Source organism: Pongo abelii, chromosome 9 (assembly GCF_028885655.2).
Source record: "Pongo abelii isolate AG06213 chromosome 9, NHGRI_mPonAbe1-v2.0_pri, whole genome shotgun sequence".
In the NCBI taxonomy this organism is placed as follows: domain Eukaryota; kingdom Metazoa; phylum Chordata; class Mammalia; order Primates; family Hominidae; genus Pongo; species Pongo abelii.
The window spans coordinates 33,678,392-33,693,399 of record NC_071994.2 but is presented as its reverse complement, the minus strand read 5'-3'; the positions used below and the strand labels follow the sequence as shown (position 1 = coordinate 33,693,399).

The 15,008-nt window shown below is 41.2% G+C and overlaps 1 protein-coding gene across 4 annotated transcripts in view; it reads left to right on the top strand.

The window, feature by feature from the left end:
- The window catches only part of KIAA1549L (KIAA1549 like), a 297,476-nt gene that overhangs the window by 156,467 nt on the left and 126,001 nt on the right, over positions 1–15,008 (top strand). The window lies entirely within an intron of this gene.

Genomic DNA, 15,008 nt, shown 5'->3' with positions numbered 1-15,008 from the left:
CTATGCAGCCATAAAAAATGATGAGTTCATGTCCTTTGTTAGGGACATGGATGAAATTGGAAATCATCATTCTCAGTAAACTATCGCAAGAACAAAAAACCAAACACTGCATATTCTCACTCATAGGTGAGAATTGAACAATGAGAACACATGGACACAGGAAGGGGAACATCACACTTCAGGGACTGTTGTGGGGTGGGGGGAGGGGGGAGGGATAGCATTGGGAGATATACCTAATGCTAGATGACGAGTTAGTGGGTGCAGTGCACCAGCATGGCACATGTATACATATGTAACTAACCTGCACATTGCACACATGTACCATAAAACCTAAAGTATAATAATAATAAAAAATAAAAAAAAAAAAAGAAAAAGAAATTTAAAAAATAATAGAGGATACGATGGATGAAAAAGTCTCCAGAGAAATAGATATTATAAAGAAAAGACAATCATAACTTCTGGAAATGAAAGACATACAGAAATGCAAAATACACTGGAAAGTTTCAACAATAGAATCAAGCAAGTAGAAGAAAGAACTTCAGAGCATGAAGACAAGGCTTTTGAATTAACCTAATCCAACAAAGTCAAAGAAAACAGAATTGAAAAAATGAACAAAGCCTCCAAGAAATTTGGGATTATGTACAAATGACCAAACATAAAAATAATTGGTGTTCCCAAGAAAGAAGAGAAATCTAAAAGTTTGGAAAACTTATTTGAGAGAATAATTGAGGAAAATGGAGCAGAATAGAGAACCCAGAAATAAAGCCAAATACGTATAGCCAACTGATCTTCAATAAAACAAACAAAAACATAAAGTGGGGAAAGGACACCTTATTCAACAAATGGTGCTGGGATAATTGGCTAGCCACATGTAAAGGAGTGAAACTGGATCCTCATATCTCACCTATACAAAAATCAACTCAAGATGGATCAAAGACTTTAAGACCTGAAATCATTAATATTATAAAAGATGACATTGGAAAAACTCTTCTAGACATTGACTTAGGCAAAGAGTTTATGGCAGGAACCCCAAAGCAAATGCAACAAAAACAAAGATAAATAGATAGGACCTAATTAAACTAAAAAGCTTCTGCACAGCAAAACAAATAATCAGAGTAAACACAACCCACAGAGTGGGAGAAAATATTCACAAACTTTGCATCTGACAAAGGACTAATATCCAGAATCTACAAGGGGTTCAAACAAATCAGCAAGAAGAAAACAAATAATTCCATCAAAAAGTGGGTTAAGGACGTGAATAGACAATTCTCAAAAGAAGATGGTACAAGAAAAGAAGATGGTACATATTACAAATGATAATATGGTTTGGCTGTGTCCCCACCCAAGTCTCATCTTGAATTGTAGCTCCTATAATTCCTATGTGTCATGGGAGGGACCTGCTGAGAAGTAATTGAATCATGGGGGCGAGCCTTTCCTGTGCTGTTCTCATGATAGTGAATAAGTCTCACGAAATCTGATGGTTTTATAAAGGGGAGTTCCCCTACACAAGCTCTCTTGCTTGCTGCCACTTAAGACGTGACTTTGCTCCTCATTCACCTCCAGCCATGATTGCAAGGCCTCCCCAGCCATGTGGGACTGTGAGTCAATTAAACCTTTTTCCTTTATAAATTACCCACTCTCAGGTATGTCTTTATTAGTAGCATGAAAACAGACTAATACAAATGACCAGCAAACTATGAAAAAATGCTCAAGATCACTAATTATCAGAGAATGCACATCAAAACCACAATGCAATACCACCTTACTCCTGCAAGAATGGCCATAATTAAAAAATCAAAACATAAGAAATGTTGGTGTGGATGTGGTGAAAAGGGAATACTTCTACACTGTTGGTAGGAATGTAAACTAGTACAACCACTATAGAAAACAGTATGGAGATTCCTTAAAGAACTAAAAGTAAAACTGCCATTTGATCCAGCAATCCCACTACTGGGTGTCTACTCAGAGGAAAAGAAGTCATTGTATGAAAAAGACATTTGCACATGCATGTTTATAGCAGCTCAATTCACAACTGCAAAATATGGAACCAGCCTAAATGCCCATCAACCAACGAGTGGATAAAGAAAATGATATGTATAGATATACACCATGGAATACCACTCAACCATAAAAAGGAATGAAATAATGGCATTTGCGGCAACCTGGATAGAGCTGGAGACCATTATTCTAAGTGAAGTAACTTTGGAATGAAAAACCAGTGTACATTCTCACTTATAAGTGGAAGCTCAGCTATGAGAATGCAAAGGCAGAAGAATGATATAATGGACTCTGGGGACTCCGGGGGAAAGGTGTGAGGGTGGTGAAGGATAAAAGACTACACGTTGGGTACAGTGTATACTGCTTGGTTGATGGGTAAACCTCAGAAATCACCACTAAAGAACTTTTCCATGCAACCAAACAGTACCTGTTCCCCCAAAATTATTGAAATGTTTTTTAAAAATTTAAGAAACCAAAACTTTTTTAAAAAAAGAAAAAGTTGACCACAAAAGTGAGAGTATAAGAATTTATTGGCTAGGCATGGTGGCTTATGCCTGTAATCTCAGCACTTTGGGAGGCCTAGGCAGGCAGACCACTTGAGCTCAGGAATTTGAGACCAGCCTGGCCAACAAAGCAAATCCCCATCTCTTCAAAGAATACAAAAATGAGACGAGTGTGGCAGTATGTCCCTGTAGTCCAGCTACTCGGGAGGCTGAGGTGGAAGCATCATCTGAGCCCAGGAGGTTGAGGCTGCAGTGAGCCATGAACATGCTACTGCACTCCAGCTTGGATGACAGAATGAGACTGTGTCTCAAAAAAAAAAAAAAAAAAAAAAAAAAAGAGAATTTATTATCATAGTTTAGGCAAGAGATGCAACTGAGAAACCTCTTAATTAGATTTTGCTCTTCTGGATGGCAATCATGATAACAAATGTTTATTGACTGCTGACCATATACCAAGATATGTTCCAAATACCAAATACTCTTAAAGGATGAATGCCTTTAAGCCTCAAAACAGTCTTGTGAGACACATGTTATTATCCTCTTCTTAGAAAGGAGCAAACAGACACAGAGAGGTCATGTAACTTGCCTGAGTTTTCACAGCTGGAACAAGGCAGTTGGGTCAGGAACCTAGATGCTCTGTCTCCAGATCCCACATGCTAAACTGTGACACTTGACCACCTTCATGGTGAGGATCACAGCTTGTAAATCTTTTATGATAGGGTGATTTCCAGAGGAAGCATCCCATAAATATTTGTGGAATAAATAACCAAATGATTGAGCAAATAAGGGAGATAACTGGCTATCATACTAAGCAGAAAGGGAAAGTACTCTAATAGAGCTAAAAATAAAGAGTTGTGGGAACAATAACATGTTAGTGAGGTGACTCTCACTTAGAAGAGGTTTACATTTAGGCCTTTACAAAATGGTGTGAAGCCCTAGTAAAATGTTTAGTCTTTTTGCCCAATTCTCTAAGCCCCTGTTACTGCTTTCCTTTTAAAGGTATGGTATTTTCTGTATCCCCAGTCTTTCTTGCCTAATGGATTTAAATGGACTCAACTCCCCTTTGGGCCATTAGCATAAAATAGTAAAAATTAATATGAAACCTTGGGGCCAGGCGCAGTGGCTCATGCCTGTAATCCCAGCACTTTGGGAGGCCGAGGTGGGCGGATTATGAGGTCAGGAGATCGAGACCATCCTGGCTAACACGGTGAAACCCCATCTCTACTAAAAAATACAAAAAAAAAAAAAATTAGCCGGGCGTGATGGCAGGCACCTGTAGTCCCAGCTACTCAAGAGGCTGAGGCAGGAGGATGGCGTGAACCCAGGAGGCAGAGCTTGCAGTGAGCCGAGTTCGCGCCACTGCACTCCAGCCTGGGCGACAGAGTGAGACTCCGTCTAAAAAAAAAAAATCTTGGAAAGATTTGCAAGTACCACTGTCCTAGTTTTAAAAGTCAGTTATTGGTAGTTAATTGTGTGTTCTGTGGTTGACTTTAAACTTATTAATGACCCTGTCAGAAAGATGCTGGGAGAAGAAGAGGGAAGAACCCCTCTAAGTCCCATCAGTTTACTTTTCTTGACACAGATAATATATTTCCAAACAAATGACCTTCTGTGTGTGTGATGTCCTAGCCCAAAAGAGGTCATTGTGGCTGCCCTACCTGCTGCATAGCGATTGTGATGACAAAATTAGGAGACACTGAAATTCTGAAAATTTATAATCAACCTGTATTGTAACAGTCGAGGATTGTTAAACAAATTATAATGCCACATCTTAGTGGAGATAATATGCAACCTTATCCAACATGGAAAAATGATTTTGCTATGTTAAAAGAGAAAAGGCAGTGCGAAGTTGGATGTGCGTTGGACAGGTCTGTCCAGCAAGCAAACCAAAGCTTTTCCAAGAACATCATCTGGAAATAAAATTTACCACAGCATGAGTCATGGTTTTCTTGATGTGGTGGTATGTGCACATGGTCAGGGCTGAGGGAGGAATGGGATTCTTCTTCTTTTCTTTCTATTTTTCCATCTTTTCTAAATTTTCTGTAATGATCATGTAAACCCAGGTTAAAAAGAAATGAAAGTGAAATTCTATTACTTTTAAAATGGGGAGGCAGAGAGGCCAGTCGCGGTGGCTCATGCCTGTAATCCCCACACTTTGAGAAGCCAAGGCAGGTGGATCTTTGAGGTCAGGAGTTTGAGAACAGCCTAATCAATATGGTAAAACCCCGTCTCTACTAAAAATACAAAAAATTTAGCCAGGCGTGGTGGCGGGTGCCTGTAGTCCCAGCTACTTGGGAGGCTGAGGCAGGAGAATTGCTTGAACTTGGGAGGCGGAGGTTGCAGGAGCCAAGATCGCACCACTGCACTCCAGCCTGTGCGACAGAATGAGACTCTGTCTCAAAAAAATAAATAAATAAAATGGGGAGGGAGAGGTATCAGCTTTATCTTTAAACCTGATTCCACGAAAGATTACCAACAAACTTTTTAGAAAAAGAATAGCTGTGAAAGAGTTTTGAAAGTTAAAATGCTTCTATCAGTGCAGTCAACAGAATCTTCTATTTGCTGGCATCACTTCAAGGCATGGCAATTTGATTCTATTAACTGGTGCATTTCGTTTTAAAAAGCCCCAAGAGGAATCACGTTAGGCAAGAAGGTCCCAGGTGCCAAACTTCAGCACTTAGGGCCGTGGAAGGGTTTGGCGTGTAAGTGGGTTGGGTGTGGGTAGATGCTTCAGCATAGCTGTGGCTCTTAGTCCATCTCTTTTGACCTTCTGGGATCGGAAGCCTGACAGGTCTTGGTGATTTAGAGCCGTGCTCGGTAATGTTTGCCGAAACAACCCTGGAGAGAGACACATCATCAGACTCTGAAGAATGAGGCAGCTCTGTGGGCCCCAGTCTTCTCAGACCACTCTGGGAGAGTGGAGCCCACCCCAGATCTGGAGATGGAGGAAGACTGACTCCTTCCCATGTGGTGCAGAGAGCCTCGGCTCTGGAGTCCCAGGGCTGAGTCACACTAGGCTGCAGAATAACTCTTGATGTGACCTTGACCAAGCCAGCCCTTGCCCTCTCTGAGCTCTGGTTTCCTCATTGGTAAAATGGAGATAATAATCTTCATTCTCTATCTCACAGGTACTGTGTAAGAACAAGGTGAGGTGATGGATATGAAAATATCCTGCCAACTATGAGGCATGCACAGATGTTTGAGATTCTCACAATCCATGATTTGCAGGGATTTCTGAGTTCTGACTGGAACCCTGGTCCTCTGAGCAAAACTTTGATGGCATTTATGCCTAGCCTGGACTGAACAAATAATGATAATAATAATAGCAATAGTAGTAACACTTTTTGACCACTAGGTGCTCTATAAGCACTATTCTAAGGACTTTACGTGTATCAGCTCATTTTAACCCTTAAAACCATTCGTGAGGTAAGTACTGTAATTATCCCCATTTTACAGATAAGGAAACTGACACACAGAGATGTTAAGTAACTTGTCCAAGGTTACTCAGTTAGCAAATGGAGAAGTGGGATTTGAATCCAGCCAGTCTGATTCTATGGCCTGATCAAAAGCTGCAGATCTTTTTCTCTGACATACAAGGGAGAGGAGTTGGGCATCTCCATGAATGTTTCTTAATTGGTTTCCTTCGTTTATTTTGTTAAATAGCTATTAGTGATCTAGTTTGCTTTTCTTTAAGTGCTGCTGTTAAGGAAACCTGCCAGTGGGCAGTGAATAGGACAAAGTGGATTGTCTTGTGACTGTTGTGGGAAATGCAGCCATGCTTATACCGCCACCTTGGGAAGATTTTCTTCTCCCTCAGTGTTTCCAGCAGTCAAAGAAAGGGACACTGCTGATTGAGAAAGAACCACCACTGTGGCTGGATTACAAGAGTAGTTTTGAGCAAACCAGGAAGCAATCCAGGGCAGCATTGAACCTGAAGGGAGAATTCTCCTTCAGGTAGCAGACTCTGGGGTCTGTGATAAAAGCATCATGACCAGGGGACTGATATAGCCCTAGGCCTGACGGGGGAGAGGTTCAGACAGGAGGTAACAGCAGAAGGGGAGCCTGATCAGTACATGTGCACTTCCTTGAGGTTAAAGTTCTGTTTGCTACATGGCGGGAATAATTAGAGTGTAGCAGCATCACAGCCCGGGTCTGAGTTTTGTGTACAAGAACTGAGAATGATAAACTAGCAGCGCTAAGAGCCTCAGGAAGACAGAAGTCTGAACAATCTGTCCTTATGCATCTTGGTTTAACCATGTGGTTCCTGAGATGTGGGGAGTCTCAGGAGGCAGTTTGCACTGTTTTTTGATATTAGTCAATAACAGGTTCTATGTGTCCAAACCTGGCTAAGCACTTTCTTAATTCCTTTTATGTTTCACAATGATAATAAGCTGCTCTCTGATGCATTTAGTTCAAGGCTAAGTTTAACATTCATGGGATTCTATGCAAATTTGCAAAACACAGAAAAACATTTGATACTTACCCTGTGTGTGCATACGTGCACGTGATCCTAATTTGTGGAAGTTATTAAGCCTGATAGTCTTACCGGAGTGACTTGTCACTTTCCTGAAGCTCTGAGAATCATGGTTTTATTTCAGCTTGTCTGGCTCAGACAAGCTTAGTGAAAATGTATGTGTATAAATTGTGTATTGAATAGGGTTTTGTATGACTACCCATTCTTGTTTCCTTGAGATGGGAGGGATGACTCATTTTAACTTTTTATTATTTTTAGAATCTTTATCTTGCTTGCTTTTACCCATGTTTCCAACATAAATCCATCTCTGTTTCCTATCTTTCCTCATCCAGCACATCCTTAAATTTCTTACCATTTAAGCTACTTTCCAGCAAAATTCTTTAGACTACTAATTCCCCCTTGTGGGAAACACTGTTGGTCCAAACACAAGGGGATTGTTGGCTTATCCCTGGATGGGCAATCATTGTAAACATTCAGAAAAGGCAGCCAGTTTGGGGCTTGTGCAGCAAACCATTACTGTCTATCTCCCTCTCATGTGTAGGACTTACCTTTGCTTTCCACAATTTTTTTTTTTTTTTTTTTTTGAGACGGAATCTTGTTCTCTGGAGTGCAATCGTGTGATCTTGGTTCACTGCAACCTCTGCCTCCCAGGTTCAAGTTATTCTCCTGCCTCAGCTTCCCGAGTAGCTGGGATTACAGGTGTCCACCACCACGCTCAGCTAATTTTTTTTTTTTTTTGTATATTTAGTAGAGATGGGGTTTCACCATGTTGGTCAGGCTGGTCTTGAACCCCTAACCTCAAGTGATCTGCCCCCCCCTTGGCCTCCCAAAGTGCTGGGATTACAGGTGTGAGCCACCGCACCTGGCAGCTTTCCACAATTTTTTTGAAGACTATAACCGTATTTATGAGCAAACAGTAATTCATGTCATTTAGTCTAAGTAGAAGAAAGTCATGGTTTTTTCAGGGAAAGGAGAGACACTGGGGAGTCAGTGGAAGTTTATTGACAAAAACTAAAATTCAGTAATTTGACTAGAATGGCTTGGTATTTTTTTTTCTTGAAAAATGGAATTAAAAAATAAGAGTACAGCCTGTTTCATAGCAACATTTCAATGGGTTTGCTGGTGTGGTTTTGTTTCTACTCTTGCAAAGCTCTGTTTTCTCTTTAAATAACTTCCTCCAAGTCTCAGGTGCTATGTTAGAATCTTTGTTTCATGACTCATTCTCTATGATGTTCCAAACAAACTTACTGACTTGTGCTGCTTTTTGACTGTCTTGATGGCAACTTCTCACCATTCTTCATGCGACTCTTCAGTCATGATACCTTGTGATCTCCCTTCTTCCTGCTCTCCTGCTTCACCATGCAACATTCCAAAGCTCCCTACTTCCTACCTGTATTAGTTTTCTATTGCTATGTGACAAATCCCCACAAACTTTGTGGCTTAAAACAACGTACATTTATTATCTCACAATTTCCATGAGTTGAGAGGCTGGACACAACTTATCTGCACAGGGTCTCACAGGGCTGTATTCATGGCATTGGCAGGGCTGTGTTCTCATCTGGAGGCTTGGCTGGGGAAGAATCCACTTCCAAGCTCACTCAGGTTGTTGGCATAATTCGTTTCTTTGCGGCTGCCAGACTGAAGGCTTTGACTTATTTCTGGCTATCAGCTCTAAGAGGCTGTTCATGGTTCCTAGAGACACCAGTAGTTCCTAGAGGCCACCCATAGTTCTCACCAGCTGGGCTTTCCCATTGTGGCCTCTTACTTTATCAAGGCACCAAGAAGAAGTCTGCTTGCAATATGGGGTATTATATATGATCATATAATCACAAGAGTGACATCCCATCTCCTATTCTGTTGTTAGAAGAAGTCACAGGTTGGCTGGGCATGGTGGCTCGTGCTGGTAATCTCAGCACTTTGGGAGATCATGGCGGGAAGATCGCTTGAGCCCAAGAGTTCAAGAGCAGCCTGGGTGACATGGCGAAACCCTGTCTCTACAAAAAATACAAAAATTAGCTGGGCTTGGTGGTGTGTGCCTGTCGTCCCGGCTATTAGGGAGGCTGAGCTGAGAGGATCCCTTGAGCCCAAAAGGTTGAGGCTGCAGTAGGCCATGATCACACCACTGCACTCTAGCCTGGGTGGCAGAGTGAGACCCTGTCCCCACTCCAAAAAAAGAAAGAAAAAAGAAAAAGAAAGTCACAGGTTCTGCTCATACCCAAAGAGAGGGGATCACAAAAGGCATGACCACCAGGAGACGGAGATCATGGGATCACATTAGAGTCTGCCTGACATACCACCTAGATCGAATTTTTACTTCACTGCCTTCCTTAAGTGTGTTTTAAGTTCTCTGTAATTTGGTTTTGCCCTATTTCTCCTAATTTATTTTCTCCTTCTCCCTAATAAACATCAGCTATCTCTCATTTCCTCCTCAAAATTTGTCTTTCTGTCTTATGGCTTCCATAATGCAACTTTAATTAATACAGATATGTTTTACCTAATTAGCATAGACATAATTCTAAAATCTTGTGTATAAAGCAGAATTATTTTTCATTGAAGTGAAGGGTTCTTAACCAATTTTTGCCTTCCGAATCCTTTTGAGAATCTGATTAAAGCTATAGAGACTCATTTCCCAGAAGTGAGGGACACGACCACACATATACTATTTCAGTTATTATTACAGTACAACAAACCACCCCTGGCTCAGTGCTGTAATACAACAAGCATTTTATTATGCCCATGGTTTTGGGAATTCAGACAGGGCACAGTGTGGATGGCTTTTCCCTGCCTCATGATGTCTGGGCCTCAGTTGGGACGATTCAGACAGCTGGAGTGATTCAAATGGTTAGGGGAAGAATGGTCTGGAGGTTTCCTCATTCATGTGTCTGTGTCTGGGCTGGCATGCCAGGCAGGCTTGGCTCAGCTGGGACTGTGGATTGGGGTGGTCAGGCATAGCCTCTCCACGTGGTGTGGGCTGCTCATAGAGTGGGGGCTGGCTTCCAGGAGAGAGAGAGGAAACATCCCAAGAGCAAGCATTCCAGGAGACCAAGCTAAAGTGGCTTGGCCTTTGATGATGTTGCTTTGGAAGTCACGTGGCATTATTGGTCAAACAGACTCAAGCCCACTCAGATTCAAGGAGAGGGGACATAGACACCACCTCTCAAGGGAGGCATAAAGGAGAAAAACTCAAAACATTGCATGTGTAAACACAAACTATTTAAATCAATAGTAGAATCTGGAACTCTGAGAATTGAAAGGGACCATAAAGGAGGATCTGTTTCCATCTCCCATGCAGGGCTCAACTCCTCTTTACAACATTCCCGTCATCTTGAGCCTGGACCACTGCAGGTGTTTTCTAAGCACTCTGCCATCAGCCATCAGCCATCAGCCATTGTCTCTTTCCCGTCTGTTCTTCATGCCAGGATGGTTTTTCCAAAACAGAAATTTGCTCCTGTGCATCACCTGCTCCCATCCTCCCCATCAAACTAAAACCTACAATGCTGCAGAGGGAGGTGATGGCTACTGGAGCAATGGCCCGGCTGTCGCCTCCCTCTGCAGCCTTAATCTTGCCCACCTGCTGTTGATCTAGCTGTGGTTACCTTCTGTCAGTTCCTTGTACTCGTGATGCCTCTTCCTGCCATAGGACCTTTGCATATGCTTGTTCCTTTATGTGGAATGCTTTTCCCTACCCTGTTTGCTTGGTTAACTTTTATTCATTCTTTGGATCTTGATAGTCACTCCCTCAGGGATGTGCTTTCTGACCTCCCTGATCAGATCATAGGACTATGGATCTTTCATCTGTAACATCATTTTTCATTTGAAAAATGCTGGTGTCCATATCTCCCATAGAACTGTGAGTTCCATGAAGCTGGAGACCATGTATGTTTTTCCTTAAGACATTGCTTAACCCAGTGTCTGGCATACAACAGGCATTTGCAGATGGAAGGTAGAAAAGGAGGGAGGGAAGAAAGGAAGGAAAGAAAGGTGAGATGAGATGAGTGAACCTAAAATATGCACTTTGGGGAATTTCTAATGGTGGAGAATTCACTGACTTTAAGCCAGCTCATTTTGTTTTCAGTAGTTTTAATAATTAGGGAAATGTTTCTGTTATTATTAAGTTCTAATCTCTCTCTGTATACCTTCTTCCCACTGTCCCTAGTTCTGTCCCTGGAGCACTAAATAACACATCCAGTTTCTTTTTCACATGTTTTAGGGAGATTGTGGTTTCTTGAATCAGTCTTTTCAAATGTTTACTGACATAATTAATACCTGCTATAACAGTGAAGGGTAAACTGATACCCCAGGGTCAATGACAGGCACAAACATGTCTTTGAAGGCCTTAGTTTTATCTTGGATCAGTCATTTGAATTTTGCATTCTACTCAAGAATGTATATTTATCTTTATATATAAGTATGTTTCCCCTAAATCTTTAAATAAAATTGATACTTTGGAATGATATGTGTATTAGTCCATTTTCATGCTGCTGTAAAGACATACCCGAGACTGGGTAATTTGTAAAGGAAAGAGGTTTAATTAACTCACAGATCAGCATGGCTGGGGAGGCCTCAGGAAACTTACAATCGTGGTAGAAGGTGAAGGGGGAAGCAAGGCACCTTCTTCACAAGGTGGCAGGAAGGTGAAGTGCTGAGTGAAGTGGGGAGAGCCCCTTATAAAACCAGATCTCGTGAGCACTCACTCACTGTCATGAGAACAACGTGGAGGAAGCTGCCCCAATGATTCAATGACCTCGACCTGGTCTTTCCCTTGACATGTGGGGATTATGAGGATTACAATTCCAGATGAGATTTGGGTGGAGACACAAAGCCTAGCCATATCAATATGCTTTTTCAGTCATGAAGTTTTGAGTACCACCAGGGATCTCCTCACTCCAGTGTGCAAATGGGGACGCTCCCTTTATTAACCATTTTCCTTTTTATAATGTAAAACACCTCCAAAAAGATCATGTACTAGCACGTATCAGTTTCTTAATGTTTTTCTCAAGATGTGACACTCAGAATTCGTCCCAGCTGACCAGGTATGCGCTGAGTAGAGCAGAGAATGGTGAACCTGAGCCCCTTGAAAATCAACTAATTTTTAAAAATTCAACCTATAATGGTGGTTATCTCTGGGGAGAAGAAAGACAGAGGGAACCCAGAGAGATACCAGGGACAGGGCTCTAAAAATATTGACTCTGTTGTTAAGCTAAGAGAAACATGAGTGTTCATTTCATATAGATATTATTTTCTAAATATAGATACTTACATGTAGATATTTTACATGTAGATATTATTTTCTAAGTATGAACTATTCTTATAGTTAAAGAGTAAAAAAAATTAATATAACCTAAGGATTTGTCATTTCTTTGCCGACCTATATTTCTCTGCTAGTTCATAAGGAACTCTAGTCAACTCTGCCTACAGATAGCATAGGCTACTCTTAAAGGGAAGTGCCCCCGTCCTGTTCCTGTCTAGGTAATTTTTGGACTAAGGGCAAGCCTTTCTGTTTAATCCTAATATATGTCTTCCTTTAGTAATAATTTCAGTCTGTTGACATGTCTTTGAAACGTATTTTTCTGAAATTCTTCAAATCAGTTCTTCTGAATTTGGCGTCATTTGGTAATTCAGTGAACATACTTTCTCCCTCGGCTTTATGTGGATCATTGAGCTTTTTTTTTAAGTCAGTAAATTCTGAGGTTAAATGTTTCTGAGAAATATCCCAAATGTATTCCAGCAGTCAAATATGTTTGAGAAATATTGGCTAAACAAAGTTTAATTAAACCTTCCAATATCCTATTTATTAATTTTTTACTATATGCCTCTTATGCTTTCTTGACTATGAGACTTTTCTGAGCCTTTATTTACATGATGATGGGAATATGCCCACATAAATTCCAAATCCACTCTGGTATCACTTTCTGAATAGGTTAGGGTAAGTTAGGTTATGTTTCAATGACAACCTCCAAATTGCAGTGACATAAAATAGCAAAGGCTAACTTCTTGCTCGTGCTACCTATATATCCTTTGTCAGCAGAGTCCATAGGGGATGCAGGCTGGTGAACCAGCGAACACTTTGAACATTGCTACTTTCTTCTTTCTCTTCCTTCTTTGCCTCCTCCTTCTGTTTTTCAGTAGCAACTTCCTGAAATACGTTGCTAGGTTTTGTTTCTTTTTGTTTTGTCTTGCTATGGAGAAAGAAAGTTCCGGAGAGTCTTCCTCCAGCACTTAAATGTTCTAGCCCAGAAGTGACACTTGTCATTTCTGCTTACTGACTCATTGGCCGGAACTAGTTACATGGCCCCCATCAACCACAGAAGTATCCAAGACGTTCGGTCCTCCCATGGGCTTAGAAGTGGGAGAGCCGGAAAGATATGGTCAGCATCATTAATGACTTTCACATGTGAATCTCAAGCGCTTCTCAAGATTGTTCATAGAAACTTTTCTTCATGAGACATTTGGAATACTGTGCTTCAAAGGAGCTACCTTGGGAAACACTAGTTTCTAGTCTGGAAAACAACAAGGTCCAGTAGAAGCAAATCCACTAGAGACTGTCTTTCTTCACTTCGGCATGGAGTTTTCCATCAGTCTCTCTTGGCCGTGGTCATTCAGTCAGTTACAGATCCCTTGGTATTAGCCCCCATTCCTCCATCCTGTTTGCAGAATTTTTTGTGTGTGTGTGTGAAAGAATTTGCAAAACTTCCTGCCGAAAGCAAAAGCTGCTCAGCCTGTAGCATCCTTTTTCTGAGTTACAAGGCTATATAACTGAAACAAGATGAATTTGTTTTGATTCTTGAATCCATGAGTTGGACTCATGGTTGAATCCATTTAAACGAAGGTACAAAAGAAGAAATCCTACACAGATTTCACCTGACATCCACATAAAAGTGGATTCTAAAGTTTAACTGAAAAATACAAAAATGCAAAAGTACCTTATATAGATGTTATATTTACCCATATAAGTAACCAGATAAGACTGCATGCAGAGTGTGAAGTTGAGGCTATCTAGGAGATAAGCAACATGAACAGGGAGGATTGAGGCATGAAAGCAGCATCCACCTTCTGTGTAAAATTGCAAGTGTCTGAGGGGGGAATACCTCCTTAGGCTGCATGTGGTAACATAGAAACACAATTTCTATTGCAAACCATGAAGCAGTTCCTAAGGAGGGCATGCATTTTAATGAAATACTATGCAGACTTTAGTGTCTTGGAGCTATATATGCATTTTACCACTGATTTCTATTTGAGGTGGGCCAGTGGAGGCCAGAGGGAGCTTTGGCTCTTCAGAAAGCACCCCAGTGATCCTGATCTGGTGATCAGGAGACAGTCAGGCTGAGCTGGTCATATGATTACGGCCTGCCTAGGAGATGGAGCTGGTTTCTCTTATAAAATCAAGTCAACAAGCCTGATGTAGTATTGGCTTATACCCTGATGAGTTCTAAAAATGATGTAAATCCCAAGAATGGGGAATTTTAAAAACAAGAAAAAGAAGAATGAGAAAGGAATTTTTCAGAATATTGCCTAATTCAGAGTGAACATCCAGCTTTCCAAGAGTTGTTTCCTCACCTCCTTTTTAGCAGAGGTCACCAGCTTATGCCCTGCCTCCTTGTCTGCCTGCCTGTGGGGCCACACATGAGTGTTGATAGTTCTGGCCTCTGCAGGTGCTTATAGTGACACCAGGCCCTGTGAGAAGTGTCTCCTTCCTGGTTTTTCTTTCTAAAATAGCCTAATCTGAAAGAAAATCTCCTTTGCTGTTTGACATGGCTTGAATGATAACACCTGGAATCCTTTTAAATCCAGGAAGATAAATATGTTTCATTGGAGCCATCTTCCAAACGCAGACAACCTCAAATATTTCATATGAGATGCCTCAGGGTCCTAATAAAGATTCATGCTTCAATACACAGTTCTTCTTTAGTTTCGTGCATTTTGGTTTCCTGGATGAGGTTATTTTGGTGTCATTGGCCATGGCAGTTGACCACATTCAGCTTTGCAAGTTTCACAGTCCATGCCTTGTAGGTGGTACCAAAACAATTTTTTTA